At 38.9% G+C, this 14714-nt stretch overlaps 1 long non-coding RNA gene across 2 annotated transcripts in view; it reads right to left on the bottom strand.

Annotated features, from left to right (window-relative positions):
- LOC134422030 (uncharacterized) overlaps positions 1-14714 on the bottom strand; it is a 79663-nt gene that overhangs the window by 64318 nt on the left and 631 nt on the right. The gene's annotated exons all lie outside the window — the stretch shown is intronic.

Here is a 14714-nt window from a genome sequence, read left to right as displayed (position 1 = left end):
ACAGTATTAGTTTTCTGCACGGCTAAAATACTAACTTATATCCTGTGGAATAATTTTACCAAAGTCACCATATGTATTCAACAGTAAACAAAAACTAGCTGTCTAGAGGTAATTAAAAATATTTTCAGGTTTTTTCCTCTTGCAGAAAAGAATTAAGTTTTCCGGGGGAGCTTTAAATACAAGCTTTAGCACTCACAGATATTAAAGTTTGAGTGACTCATATTCTCATTCATTTGTGTAGCTACACTACTACACTGTATTTCACTCAATTCATCACAAAATAGGCTATGTCCACAGCCATAAAGCAGAGACAGTGGCATGTCATGGAGCACTAAGTCCAAACAGGAAAACAGGCCCCTAAGTAGAACAGGAGAAATAAGCATCTAAATTGTCATCCTCAGAAGGCACTCTGGAGACTTATTTAAATTAAAATATGTAATAAATGTTTAAGTTGACTGTTTGGTGTCTGGGGAGGGGGGGGTTATTAAAATAAACCTGCACAAAAACATGCCCTTTCACTAAAAATATCCTAACACCCATAGAAAACTGCTGCAATGAGAAATTTTCACCTTAATCAGGTCAGTTTGTCTGGACAACTGCTGGGTAAATAGCTCTGCCATTCTATTTGTATTGCAGCTCATGCTCCAGAGCTCGGAAAAGTCAACATAGGCTTATAAGCAAAGTCAAAAACATGCTTCATTTTTAACAGACAAGCATTGAAAAAAATGGTATGGGGTTTCTTTTCAACTAGCAATCTGTATATTTTATGCATCCAAAAACTAAACCAGTTATTTTTGTGTCTCTGAATTTTAAATCAACACCCATTATTTTACAGCCTGTTAACAAACAGAATGTCCCTGATATAGCAGAATTGCTTTCCTGAAAAGTTCATGCAGGACTACAAATCGTAAGGCTAAGATCCTTTTTTCTGAAAATATTGTTCAGAAAACAAGCACAGAGAAAACTTCCCTTACCATGAATTATCAGCCCTATTTAACCTATTATCTCCACATTCTTGATTGAAAAGTTTCCAATTGTTTGAACACCTTCTTCCCTGAAAAGAAAACAAAAACAAAACAAAAAAAACCCCCCTCAAAACATGAAGAATAAGAGAACAAAGATTTGTGTTGATTGTTTTAGAAAAGAAACTGAGGAAAAAACATTATCAGTGATAAAATTATTTGTATTTTTTTGTTGCTGTTGAAATGAATTACTGAGCACAAGATTTGCTAGGTGAGTAACTGCAACACTGGTGCCAGAGGAGACCTTCTTGTAGGACTCTTTGCAACACTGTGATGGTGCTTGAAATTCTATTCATCGTCTGAGTACCATCTTGATCAGATTTTCCTTGAAATTCCTTAATATAACATTATGCAAGCACTTCTATGAGATTTGTTGTTCTTTTTGGAAATCACAGAACCATAGAATGAATCACAGAATGGTCTGTGTTGGACAGGATCTTAAAGATCATCTAGCCCCAACCCCGCCTTGCCCTGGACAGGAACACCTCTCACTAGACAAGGCTGCTGAAGGCCTTGAACACTGCCAGGTTTGTACCTCCATGGACAGCCTGTTCCAGTGTCTCACCACCCTGACAGAAGGGAATTTCTTCATAATTACAGTTATACAAAAAACTCTTTCTTTCTAAATAGAGTACATAGTTTCACTGCCTGAGAGAGAAATAATAGCTGTGTACATACGTGAAATGACACGCTTCAAAACAGAATTCTGCTTCCATGATTTTCTATGGCCCAGGATCCTGCTTTGATGGGAAGATGACATATTGGGGAAGTACTGAAACACACACAGATTCCTCACTAACCTCTCCTGAATCTTTCTGACACACACTCACAGAAGTGACATTCCAGCTGACTTTTGTCAGTCAAACTTAGATTCACTGACGCTGCTGAAGTAAATGAATGTAGTTACATACAAAAGAGATTTGAAGAAGGTTTTTTTTTTCATTCTCACAGCAAAAAGTTACACTACTCAAAGTAGTTGTGTCCATTAAAAAAACCCTCTTTTTTTCATTAACTCATTATTTTAAATATATTTCAAAGTTTATTTGTAGTGGAAAAAGGATTTATAAGTAGGAACCACAGGAGAGTCATAATTCAGGTCACATTTGTGCAGCTCACCAGCTAATCTGAAAATCTAAATCTGCAGAGACTTTTTGATATCTTCTCAGAACTCTGCATCATATTACTTATGAATGGACTCAATTCAAAAGAAAGGTTTTAAAATGCCAAAAAATGTTTTCTGCATTGTCATCTACTTCTCTGTTCATCTCTTTTGCTCAATATTTGCAAATTAACAGACAAATTGTGTTCTGACCCATCCACAGCCTCCTCCCTGTAACAGATTAATGGCTAATGCATATTCCCTCCGGATTGGCAACAAAATGCAATGGCTGCGGTGGAGAACATACCACACTTTCTACTTTTACCAATTGCTTTGTGTATGGTGACAGATTATTAAAGTGAAACAGCAGGAAGATAAATGAAATTTTGTCTCCTTTTATTCCCAGTATCCTACTGAAATTTCCTACTCCTACTAACAACTGTAGTGGATGAAAATAGGAAAAAACATTCCTGCAACTGAGAGACTGAGAAATCGACGGGACTGGGTGCAGCTACTGGTTGTGCCCCAGATGAGTGACACTGGCTTCTTTCCCACCTTTCACAGTAAACATGAAAATGATGTTTGCTTCCTTAGGTGCTGAATGTATTTTACATATTTCAGTTGCAAGCTCTTTGGGGCACAGTCAGATGCTAAATATGTTTTTCTACTGTTAGTGCAACACAGCCATGACATATCTTGAGACTTAACAAAAATCCAAGCAATAAGTAGTTACCAAAGATTTTTTTCAGGCAACAATTTAGTTCTGTGAAAGACCATTTTCCCAAGCACTCAGAACAGTACTTGTACATTTGCAAATCACCAGTGTGCCAAAAGAAAATCTAATAATACTTAAAAGACCGAAATAAAACATGAGTCGATTGGCAAAAAGGCTATTAGAGAAATACTGGGCACCTGAATAAATCCCTGCATTCTTCAGTTTCCAAGCAGTTTCATCCTCCAAAACATTTTGCATTCCTTTTGATACTGCATGTGTATCTCTTAAACAGCTTTTACAGCACAGCTAAAAAAGCCACTGCTGTGAAAAAATGCTGTACCTGGTGAAAGTACTTCAAGGAATGTAGACCCTAATCTGCAAACCTTTTCTCTCACAAATAATTTTCATAGCCTTGATTCTGACATGAGGAGGATTATTCACATAAGAGAGAAGAAAGGTAGGCATGGGAACTTAAGAATTGCAGTAACACAGTAAAGTATTGTAAAATGACAATAAAAATGGCATTTAAACTCTCTCGAGTTATACCTATTCTGTAGTACAGAAAAGAGACAGTAAATTGAACAAGTAGCTTTTAAAAAACTGCAGCCAGAAACCAAAAAAATGGAGGTACTGGAAATAAGCAGAGTTCACACAATGCCACAAGTACTGTCCACAAGCTAGAAACTTCGGAGAAGTCAGGAAGTACAAAGATAAAGTTTGAACTCCCACGAACTTAACTGACTTCTGTCCTGCAAAGAATATTAAAGCACATAGTAAAAGGCTCTTTGGTAGTATAAATAGAAAAAAAAATAAAAAAAAAATAAAAAAAAAATGCTGTGCCACTGTGGAGGAAGGATGAAAAAGAGATTAAAGACAACACAAGGAAGGCCTCAAGTATATTCCCCCAATTTTCAATCAGAAATTTTTAGGTTAAATTTACAGACAAAGATAAGGTGAATAATAAGAATGTGGATACGCAAATAGAAACTACCAGAGCTAGCAAAAAACTCAATTCAAAGAGTTAAATGCTTGAAGTTTGATTAATCACCATCTCACACTTCTAAAAATTCCTCTCACATGTAATGCTGGTCCAGTGACAAATATTTTTAATAGCACCGTCTAGTTGGGAGTGATACTGAAAAATAGAAGATATGGTTTCTTTACTTACAAAAAAATCAGTGAAGAAAAATAAGAGGAGATGGCAGTTGGGAAATTACAAGCTATTTCATTGGACCTCATTAGTATGAAAGGCTTTAAAATACATTTTGAGAGAGACAATATATAAAGACACAGAGGTAAATGAAAAATGGGATAAAGTGCAACAGCAATTTAGCAAGAGGACACCATATAAATTATCCATATAGTTTTCTTAGATGAGGTAAAAGATTTTGTGAACAAATTAGGTGTAATAGGTCTCATCTTTCAGGACTTTAGTAATGCATTTGACATCGTGTTATACGCTATTAAGGAATCTGAGGACTAAGACATTTTGCATAGTTAAAAAACAGCTAAAGGAGAAATAATAGCAAGTAAGTGCCATTAAGAAGGGATGCATCAAATCAATTAAGATTAGCAGTGGATCTTCGCGATCCATTCTGGGGCTACTCTTGTCCTTCCATAACTCTTGATCACTGTGACCAAGGTAGAAGAGTACCTGCACATTCTAATGTCAGTGGAGTAGTGAAGCGATACAAGCGCCTTGAAGACGTGAGCCAAAGAAATGGGGTCAGCAACAAGGTCGGGGGCAGAAAATGAAAATGTAACATGGGAGATGACCCAGTAAGGACAAATGACGAGTACAGTTGTCAATGAGAGAGTGACAAAACAGGTAACATGATGAAAAAGGCAAATGAGGCCATAGAACATAAGAGTGGGGATTTCCAGTAGAACCTGGGGACAAGGAGATTTCCCATCCGAAGACACTACCAGAGCTGACCTGTTTAGCACAGCAAGAGAAGAGCTAACTAAGCACATAACTGCTGCCTGGAAATGCCTTGAGGAAGATGCCTGCAGGTAGAAGTAAGTTAGTATTATCTAATTAAAGGAGCAACAAGAGCAAGGCAGGGAAGGCAGTGTACATGCCACACACTCATCTAGGCTGTACAGAATGAAAGCAGCTATGAATTTTTTAAACACTCTTCCAGATAGGAGAGTGGGGACAAAATTACAGCCTTGGAGTTAGAGGTTAACACACAGCTGGAAGTATCACAGTGCTGTGACACCCTCTAGAACTGCCTGGACCCACTGCTTGCATCCACTGGTCACAGAGTGTCACTTTAGCTCTTCCATCAGTGTGGTACTGACATTATCACTGCTTTGATGTTACTGGTTTCATTTTGGGGGACATATCCAGCACACCATTCCTTTTTTCACATGCACTTTTCATTACAAAATCCATGTAAAACTAATTACACAGATAAAGGCTTTTGCGATAATGCAGGCTACTTGCAAGTGAAAATAAATAGAAGAATGTAGAGCCCAAGATTATTTAAACAGCTAGGACTCACAAAAATATGATGTCAATAATAATTAAGTATTTTTTTAAATAATTAATTAATAAGGATTATTTTGTGAAATAATTCAGGGCAAACTGGAGAATTCTTCTTAAATTATTAGCTGCTTAAAAGAAGTATGTCAGATGGGTGCTCTAAAGAGAAATTTAACAGACACTGTATTTTTAGAACTTGTGGAGAGATGCATTTCTCCTGAAGAGAGTGAAAATTTGGCACTTCATATGAGCAGAGATGATCTGGCCCAAACATTTCTGTTTGCAGATGATGACTACTATATTATTCACTTTGTCTTGGCACAGTCAGTCAATAGAGGGAGTGCAGCAGAATAAAAAAGCCTTTTCTCTCTTTGCTGATAACATTTTTAGCACATTTAAGGAGAAATCTGAAGAACCATAGTAATTTCTACACCCTAGAAAATGTGTTGAGCAGAGAGAAAAGGACAGAGAGGACATCAATAGTTGCAAATTACAAAACAAAACAGAGAAAAATGTCTCCAAATAGGGAATGCAAAGTAATAACACTTAAAATATATTATAGCAATGTATTTGAAAGAACCTTTCCAGGAAATAGCATCTGTTTATACCCATTAATTTTACACTTACTTGAAAACAAATCAGTGGATACTATACTAGGGATGAACCTAATCCTTGTATCCAAAATAATAAATTCAAGGGATTAGCCAGGACAACAGCATTTTTATCAAACAGAACTCATTTGCATCCATCCTCACATTAGCAGAAAAGTAGCTCTCTCCTAATTAGCAGATCTTGAACATTAACCTTTTGTCTTGACTGCAATCACTTCGATTAGTGGTAATGTTCAGCCTCCTCAAAACTTCTTCTTTCATAAATTGACTATTCCCATGGTAACGGCTGCGACTTTCATTCTACAAACACCAAGAAAATGTGATTTCCCTTATATCAGTTGGCCAGGCTGGGGGTGCAACTTTGGCCTTTGTCAATGCTTTTTTCAGATAAAACTGTTTATTCCAGAAGAAGAGGAAACAGCTGCAAGCACAATTCAGGAAACAGTTGTTGACTAATCCACAAAGCAGGTTTGGCAATGCTTTGAAAGGAAGCTGTCAGATGGCCTACCTGCAACACCAATGTGTTCTGTGCCTGCATGAGGGAACAACAAGCACATTCAACAGCAGCCACCAAATTTAAATCAATATTTTCCATGGGTTGTTGTTTGGATGGCATTTTTTCCCTTTTTGCTTGTTTCTTCGGTGGCTCCACAAACAGTAGCAAGACATCAGCTTAATAGCCCCGCATGAAGAGTTGAGAAATGTAAATCAAGGATTTTCATTCAAAGAACATTGAATTTAGCCAAAAAGAACATCAATTCATTGCTGAGACACTGACACAGCTTTAATGATTGGTGTCTTCATCTTCAGTGCTCACACAGGTCTATAAAAAAAGTCCTAATCTCAGCTGAAGTGAATCCATCGCCAAAGTAGCATCAGCTTCGGTGGGACCAGCAAACATTCACAACAAAGATACTTTTCCCCCAGCAAGTCATGCGAAATTTTTCTGAAAGTTTATCAAATCTGAGACTTTTTGCAGAAAACCCATCTGCTGCATATGAACTCATCTGATACCTTTACCTTCTTTGAAACTCATGGTTTCCAAGTCAATCTGTCAGGGTGAGAATGGATAAAGTGAGATTCACATGTACTTCTCCAGCAATTCACTGAAATAATCAAGTTTTCCCTTAGTCACAAATGTAAGATTCTGTCAGAAAATATAAGTGCAATTTTCCAAACTTAGAATTGCAAGTTCAGTTTCTTAAATTGGTCTATAAAATGCATTTTTAATTTTTTTATGAAATTTTTAGCATTCACATAAAGGACTAGCAGACAGCAAAGAGACTGAAAAATTAAACACAACTCTAGAAGCCTTTATTTTTTCCTTCTCCTTAATTCCTCCTTAACCCTTTCATCATTGGATCAGGTGATTTCTTTCCTTGCCTTACATACTTTTTATTCCAGGCATAACCAATCCCTGTTGTTAATTAGACACTTTGAAAACCTGAACACATTTTGGCAGCAGGCCTACTTTTTTAGCCAAAACTATCAAGTGTCTGAGGACAGAAAAATCATGGGTCTGCTTTTATGAAAGTGAACAGTGGCTGAAATTGCACAACCCACATAAACTCTGCTCATTCCAGCAGATGTTAAGATTGCTCAGAAATGGACTAATTTCTCACCTTCATGCCTGAGCATTTATCATGCTTCTATATCTGCAGGTTTTGTTGCCATCAGAAGGTACCAAACACAATTCCAACAGTAAAGGCCACAGCTTCTCCTGCTGTAGCCAAAAAGGAAAATGTCACTAGGAATTAATAGGAGGCTGTAAATATATTACAAGCAGTAAGTTGCTGTATTTATATTTACACTGCATGCCATCCAGACTAAAAACCTCACTCTGACACAGGATCATAATCTAAAAGGGGCCAAATTAATTAAATCTCAGTTCTGGCCACACACAGGGGAAGTCTGGGTTTGAGCTGGTATCCATCATTTCAAGCTCATGTTTATTTTCACTCTGGCTTCAAAAAAATATTGGTGAATAGTCCAGAACTGTTCATCCAGGAAAGATTCCAAAGGCGTGCCAAGTTCCAGACTACAGTCCATGGAAAGAACCAAGCACACAGATCTGTTGGCAAGAGATGTCTTTATCCACACTCAATTTGCACGTGTTCTAGAGTGGTTCTCAAAAATGGAATAACCTTGGGGAAAGAAGTACAAAGGAATTAATTGAACCCAACCTGTGAACACTATGAATACCACGCAACTTTAACACAAAGGAACACCAAAAAATAATTCAAGGTAAGCAAAGAAACCAAAAGTATTTAAAGTAACCAAAAATGTAACCAAAAAAATTACTGCAGATCAATGAGAAGGAGGAAATGGTTGGCAGGAAGAGTTGCCCGTAGGACTGGCAATATCATGGCAGCAAAATCATTTTAGAGGACCACTCGTGTTCTGATTCCACAACCCAGTTTTGCAGTCATGCTACAGGCACCAGGATTTTTAATACATTACACCTACATCCACAGTAATAGTCTACACCCTGTTTGGTGCCTTCCTCTGCAGTTTGGCCCATCTTCCTCCAGGAAGAGGGATGTGACTGTTACTGTCATTGGCCCTGGAGTCAGGAGAGGCAGAGGAATCAAGCAGAGCTCATTTTCCACCGTCCTCAAGGTTTGTTCTTTCTCTGCAGCAAAGCACCGGAGCAGAGCAGCTGGACCTGTACGTTTTACAAGGATTTGTGGATTGTAGAGAGTTCAAGGACTGGATAGCCCTAAGCTGGAAAGTCCCATACTGCAGAAGGATGGATAGAGAGAGATAGAGAGAGAGAGAGAGAGAGAGAGAGAGAGAGAGAGAGAGAGAGAGAGAGATAGATAGATAGATAGATAGAGAGGAGGGAATCCCAACTACAAGGCTTTCCAAATTAAATCCTTAGAGGGTAAGTCCTGGCTTCGCTCCCACCACTCTTGCGACAACATCAGCTCAGATCTCACAGGAAGCAGGCTAGAGAGGCGACCACTGTCCTGACCCACAAGTCTTATAAATCTCACCCACTCTTTGGCTCAGAAATATTAATATGATTGCCATATTTAGTGTCTTTACTTAAAAAAAATAAATCAGTAATATTGGGCATTCAGTATGTTGGGTTGTCTTCCCACTTCTTTTAAGTGTCTCCAACTCCTGCAAAGCAGTGCATCACAGGCCCTTCCTACCTCATGCCAGAGAAAGATAAAGAGCATCCCTGCATCGCTCTTTGAGTTTTGAGGCTTTTTGCATGCTTTCACCATCTATTAATGAAACTTTTCCCACACCAATTGGTGAGCTAATTGCTGTCGAAGCAGATGGCAAGACACGCCTGAAAAAATATTTGGCATCTTTATTTCATGTGAGGGGAATGTAAGAGGAATATTATGTATTTTCCATTTCCCGACAGCTGAAACAAAAGTTAAAGCAAGCTTTTACGATCAGCAGAGTTTGAGGAACAATTACCCAGCTCCAGTGGATGCATATCTTGCATCTAGCTCCATCTAATTCCCTCTTCTGTGGTTTATTTGCCTCGTGGGCATGCCACGTGCTGGGGGCTCATTGACTGACAGCATGGTATCGAATCTGCTCCAGGCACCGGTGCTCAGAGAGCAGCACTGTGAAGGAATTCAAGATACCAAAACCAGGAGCAAACTCATAAGGTTCTCATGATAAGGAGGAAATATTTTTTTCTATATTCCCTGCAGTTATCTTGGAGGGATGCTGGCACAGTAACATCCTCAGTGAGAAACTTCTCTTCAGTGCTGACTTCCCCATGTTGGCCACCTTACACATTCAAATAAAGATATAAATAGCACAGCATTATAAAAATTAACAACAGCACCAAAGGTCTGTGTGAGGATCAGACCTCAAAACCTGACACTGCGGAAGAGATGCTGCATTGGAGCTATTCAGGCAGAAGGCTCCGCATTTGGAGAAGGAAGAAGAGCTTGCCAATTGGCATTCCAGCAGTTAGTTGCTGGCCAAGATTTTCAAGGTTGAACTTTATACCCGTAGCTTCACAAAGGTCACACTTAGCAAACTGTTGGGGCTTAACAGAGCAAGGATGCATTTGGCTCTTATTCCAAGGGCCTTTCCTTGATATTAATATTGATGACAGTGGAACAAACATCTCAATAGCTGCACAGAAAGGCCAATGCACAAATGTGCTATACTCAACATATGGAAGAAGTCTGAAGCCTTTCAAACCATTTAATGAGAAAGCTGGGGATATCAACAGCAGAAGGAAAAATCTAAAATGGGAGGAAGAAGCCTTTATCCTACCATGCTAATTTAAATTGTTAGAGAGGAAAGTACATGGCAATGTTAGCTATGCTGAGGATTTTCAAAAGTTGCATTTATTTTTGGTTTTATTTCAAAAATAGTGTTTCAATGAATATGCATCATGCTGGGTTTGTGGCACTGGTAGTGTGTTGATCACCATGGTACCTGAGCACTCAAGCCAATGATTAACCAGCAGAACAAATGAAACAGAAGCTGAGAGCCAAAATGCACAGTGACAAGCTCTTCACAGACCTTATGTATGCCACAGCATCTCTGTCTAGAATTCCTTCAGGCTTTACACTGTCTTCCCTGCTCTTAGGAAAACCAGATCTTTTTTTCTAAACAGTGCTAAGGGATATAGAGATCTCAGACTGGCTCAGGAGAAAGGAGGAGATAAAAAATCCCAAAAACCAAACAAACAAACAAAAAAACCCATAAATATTTTCATCAGGAAAACATTGCTTAAGCACACAGTAAGGAAAAACTAATTTTCATTTCCATAAATTGATTATTAATTGACAAACTTTGTTGAGTCTGCCCAGCTATCAACCTAGTCTTTAAAACTATTGTCCTGAAGAAAGACAACAAGTCTTTGCTCACTAAGGAAATGACCTTTCAAGGGACTGATGCAGACTATACTTGAACACCACTGTCAGCTTTATCTAATTATAATGAAAAGAATACACAAAAACATATGGCTATGTGCCTTCTTGAAAAAGACCAGAGATTGCATCAGCCCCTCTCCACATTCCAAATAAGCAACAAGTTAACATAACTCTGATGATGTTTGTTTAAGATATGTGCATACAACTAGTGTGAGCTTTTAATAGCTTGGGATGCTTAAGCAGAGGCCTCTGGATTTTAGAAAAAGAAATCTTCTGTTGAATTATCTACCCCTTGCTGTTTTGTTTTCTGCACAAAGTCTCTGAGGGGCACAGGAAAGCCCAGGGCCTTGCATGCAGGCCAACTTGACAAAGGTTAAATCCTTTCCCTACTGCGGAATTGTGCAGCTATAATACAATCCTCACTGAAGAAGTTTCCTGTTTTCCATCACTAATCAAGGCAATGATACTGCATTCTAATTAAATTGATGTCACGTGGAGTTTTTCTCTTCACTGTAGCTGCTTCACACTTCGGAGGTGGTTACATCCAGTTTATCCTTTAAAAGAGGAGTAGGTTTTGGGGACAAGGCCCCATTACCAGCAATGAAAACCCAAGTGCTCACTTCCTAGTGCAGTTAGAATATGTTGTGCCTCAGCAGCAACAGCAGTTTTGAAGCAGATAGGAAGCACTGCACCATCCACCTACATTTGACTGCGAAACTCTGGATTAATGCTCACTCTAAGCATCAGCCTGATTCTCTTACCTCTCCTGTGTCTAAATCATATCCATCACTGTCATCTCTAAAGATTTAGATCCTCTGTGCACTTCATCAGGCATTATAATCGAAGCTAATGAAAGACATGTTTGTTTAGCTGTTGTAAGTGGCTTTGAAGATCTTGGTTTCAGCCAGGGTGATGAATTAAGGATGTCAGCTGGGCAAACAGCATAATTTGGAATGAATTTAGCTAAAATGCATTACTGAAAAAGCAATATGGATTTTTAAAATTAATATTATTTCACATACATTAGCAGAAAATATTTCACTCCTTCTTACCACATGAGTCACCAGGCATAGAACTGGAAGAATCAGCAATGACACCAGCTTTTCAAACACAAGACCAATTTAGGATACTATAAACAGGTGTCAAAAGCCACTTTTCAACTGCAGCAGGGAGTACAGCCCTCAAACAGTTTACCCCTCAGCTGACTACATTTCCGTCTAATAGCAATTCTGCAAAGCAGCCTGAACATGGTAATTAAAGCATTTTACAACAAAACTCAGAAACCAACAACTGCAAAGAACTATTCCATAACACTGTTATTTATTAGAAGTACCCAGCTTTTATTTTCCCTGGTGCATTTTCAAATGAATAAAAATAATAACTTAAGGGGAAAGAAAATTATCTTTAAACAGTGGTGGGTTTTTTTCCCCTCTCCCAGGTAATTTGGAGTCGGGAGGAATCCAAAATAACAGCATGATTGTTGAAAATTACAGGGTAAGGTTGGAAACCTTTAGAGGTCATCTAGTCTGGCCTCATGCTCAAACTAGTGCCACATTAGAACAGATCATTCAGACTTAGAAGGAAAAGGAAATAATTTAAAGTAAAAGGAAAGAAGAAAATTAAGTCTTCCTCTACCCCCTTTTGCATCAGAAGGAAAAAAAAAATGCAAGGAAATATTTTCTTGAAACATGTAGTTCTTCTGTTGTTTGTAAGTATGACCTACCTGGAAAATAGATTAAAGCTTCCACCTTTTGTTGACCTAGTTCCCTTTCTGCCTTGACGCAGGGAACATTTAGCACAACGTGTGGCAAACTGACTCAGTTGCCAGCACTGCTTTGCCACACTGCTGGCCAGAAAAGGCTGGGAACGCTGCATGTTCAGCTCCAGTGACAGGGAAAACGCTCCGTATCATTCATTAGCAGTCTGCTCCAAGTTAATTAAGGAATGGAGCTGACAGCTGCTGAAGCAGGTTCCACCCCATCTTTTCCTGAGAAAGCAAGGCCTCCAGGGCAGGGCCTGGACTGCACAGCAAAGAAAAATAGGGTGGGGGAACCTTGCAAGATCTCAGCGAAACCCAGATGACTCATCAGAAAGTAAAACGTTTCTATTTTGGCAAGAGGCTGAAATAGCAGCCCTGGGTTGTGCTGCAGCACAGCAGTAAATGACCCTAAGTGCCCGGGACAAACTCCTGTGCACACTGATATTGCTAACAGCAGGGGCCATTTCATATCTCATTAAGCAAAGGGGTTTACATGACAATTAACACATTAATTAGCAGCATCTTTTTCACAGGTGAAACTTTGGCTTGAGATTTCAACATTTTTAGACAACTGTTCTGTGAGTGAAAATTAAGGTATGGTTTATCATGACTCAAGGCAGCAAGGATTTACAGGCAGAACTGGCATAGGAGTGTGTTTGTCTGTGTACTGAAGAACACTGCAACCTGGCAATGGCCTTTCCCATATCCTGCATGGAAGGAAGGCCTCCTTGTACCATCAGCACCCTGCCACTCAAAGCCCAGCCCTTGGCATGGGCAAGGTGCCAGCCTGGCCACTTCATGAGCTGACCATAAGCAAGCCTAATGTACCACAAAGTCACACAGAGACAAAGCAAGGCCTGGACTTCCAGGAGCAGCAGCTACCATTCCTCAGCCCCAGCCGCTGGCCTGTGTGGCTCCCCACTACAAAAATCCCTTTGACTGTATTTGTATGGACAAAACACCACACGGCAACCCTGCTAATTTCACTGAAAATAGGTATCAGTTATAAGGGAACGTTTACTGCCCTACAGCTTCACATCCTAGATACAGAGTTAATAATTTCTACCAGAGACCACTTTAAAGAAGAGTTGGCACTATTAAGCTGCATGAATATTTCTCTCTGAGGTTTTTGTTCAACACCATCTTTAATTTCTATTATCTTTTGAGATAATGGATTTACAAGTGTACAAGATGTAGAGTACTGGAAATTGAATGAAAGGAAGAAAAAATAGGAAACTAGAACTTGTAGCTTTCAAGATCAGATGGATTCTGATAGTCATTGGGTATATTCCCTATCAAATGGATGTTGCCAGCCCACAGGATACAGTGGCATGCTTTGTATACGTTACCTTTCACCTCCCTCACGCGCATACTGCAAGGAAGCTGTGTTCTAAACAATGTATAAACTAACAAAAACCACACTAATCTTTTACATGTTTTTGGCACTCAAAGCATAGATAAATCACTGCGTCATAGCCTCACCTATAATACCACTTACAAAATAAATCCAAGCTCAGCAGGAACACCAGATAACTTGTCCCTTAATTACCTTTTAAAAGCTGATGGTTTGTTTCAGAATATGATTTATTTATTTTATTTTTCAGCCTGCCTTGTTTCAAATGGGTACTGTCTGACTGACCTCTAGGTACCCTTGCATTTGCTCTGTGATATCCCCAGAATGTCAGTGCTTTGATTCTTCATCTTTCATTTCCCAAACATTTCTTATTGGTCACTTCTGGTAGTGGTGGCAGCTGAAGTGGAAGTTTATCTTCTGATAATCTGTACTGCTTTAATGGTTCCCGGCATCCTGAGGATATTTTCCAAGTGTTATGGTGACACCAGCTGAGATCTTGGCAATAGAAAAGTGTTTCACATGTTTATTTCCTAACTTAGTCTCTTGTGGTTTTTGCTGCTTTCCCAACCCTCTGCATCCCTTGATTTCTATGGCTTAACACCTTTTGTTATTACTGTGTTCTTAGTTATCACTTCTCAATATCTTTCTGATTAAAAAGCCTTTGAGAAACCTGAGGGCATTACCAAAATCTCTTGATAAATTTCTCCAAACCTTCAAATCACATTTGTCTAAAAGCTGAGCAAAAATCCCCTCTGAAAGGAGAAACAATAGTCACATTTATATATATATATATATTCCTCTGTAAAC

This window comes from Melospiza melodia, chromosome 1, assembly GCF_035770615.1.
Source record: "Melospiza melodia melodia isolate bMelMel2 chromosome 1, bMelMel2.pri, whole genome shotgun sequence".
NCBI classification, from domain to species: Eukaryota; Metazoa; Chordata; class Aves; order Passeriformes; family Passerellidae; genus Melospiza; species Melospiza melodia.
The sequence above is the reverse complement of the archived record's forward strand: the minus strand, read 5'-3'. Positions and strand labels throughout refer to the sequence as shown.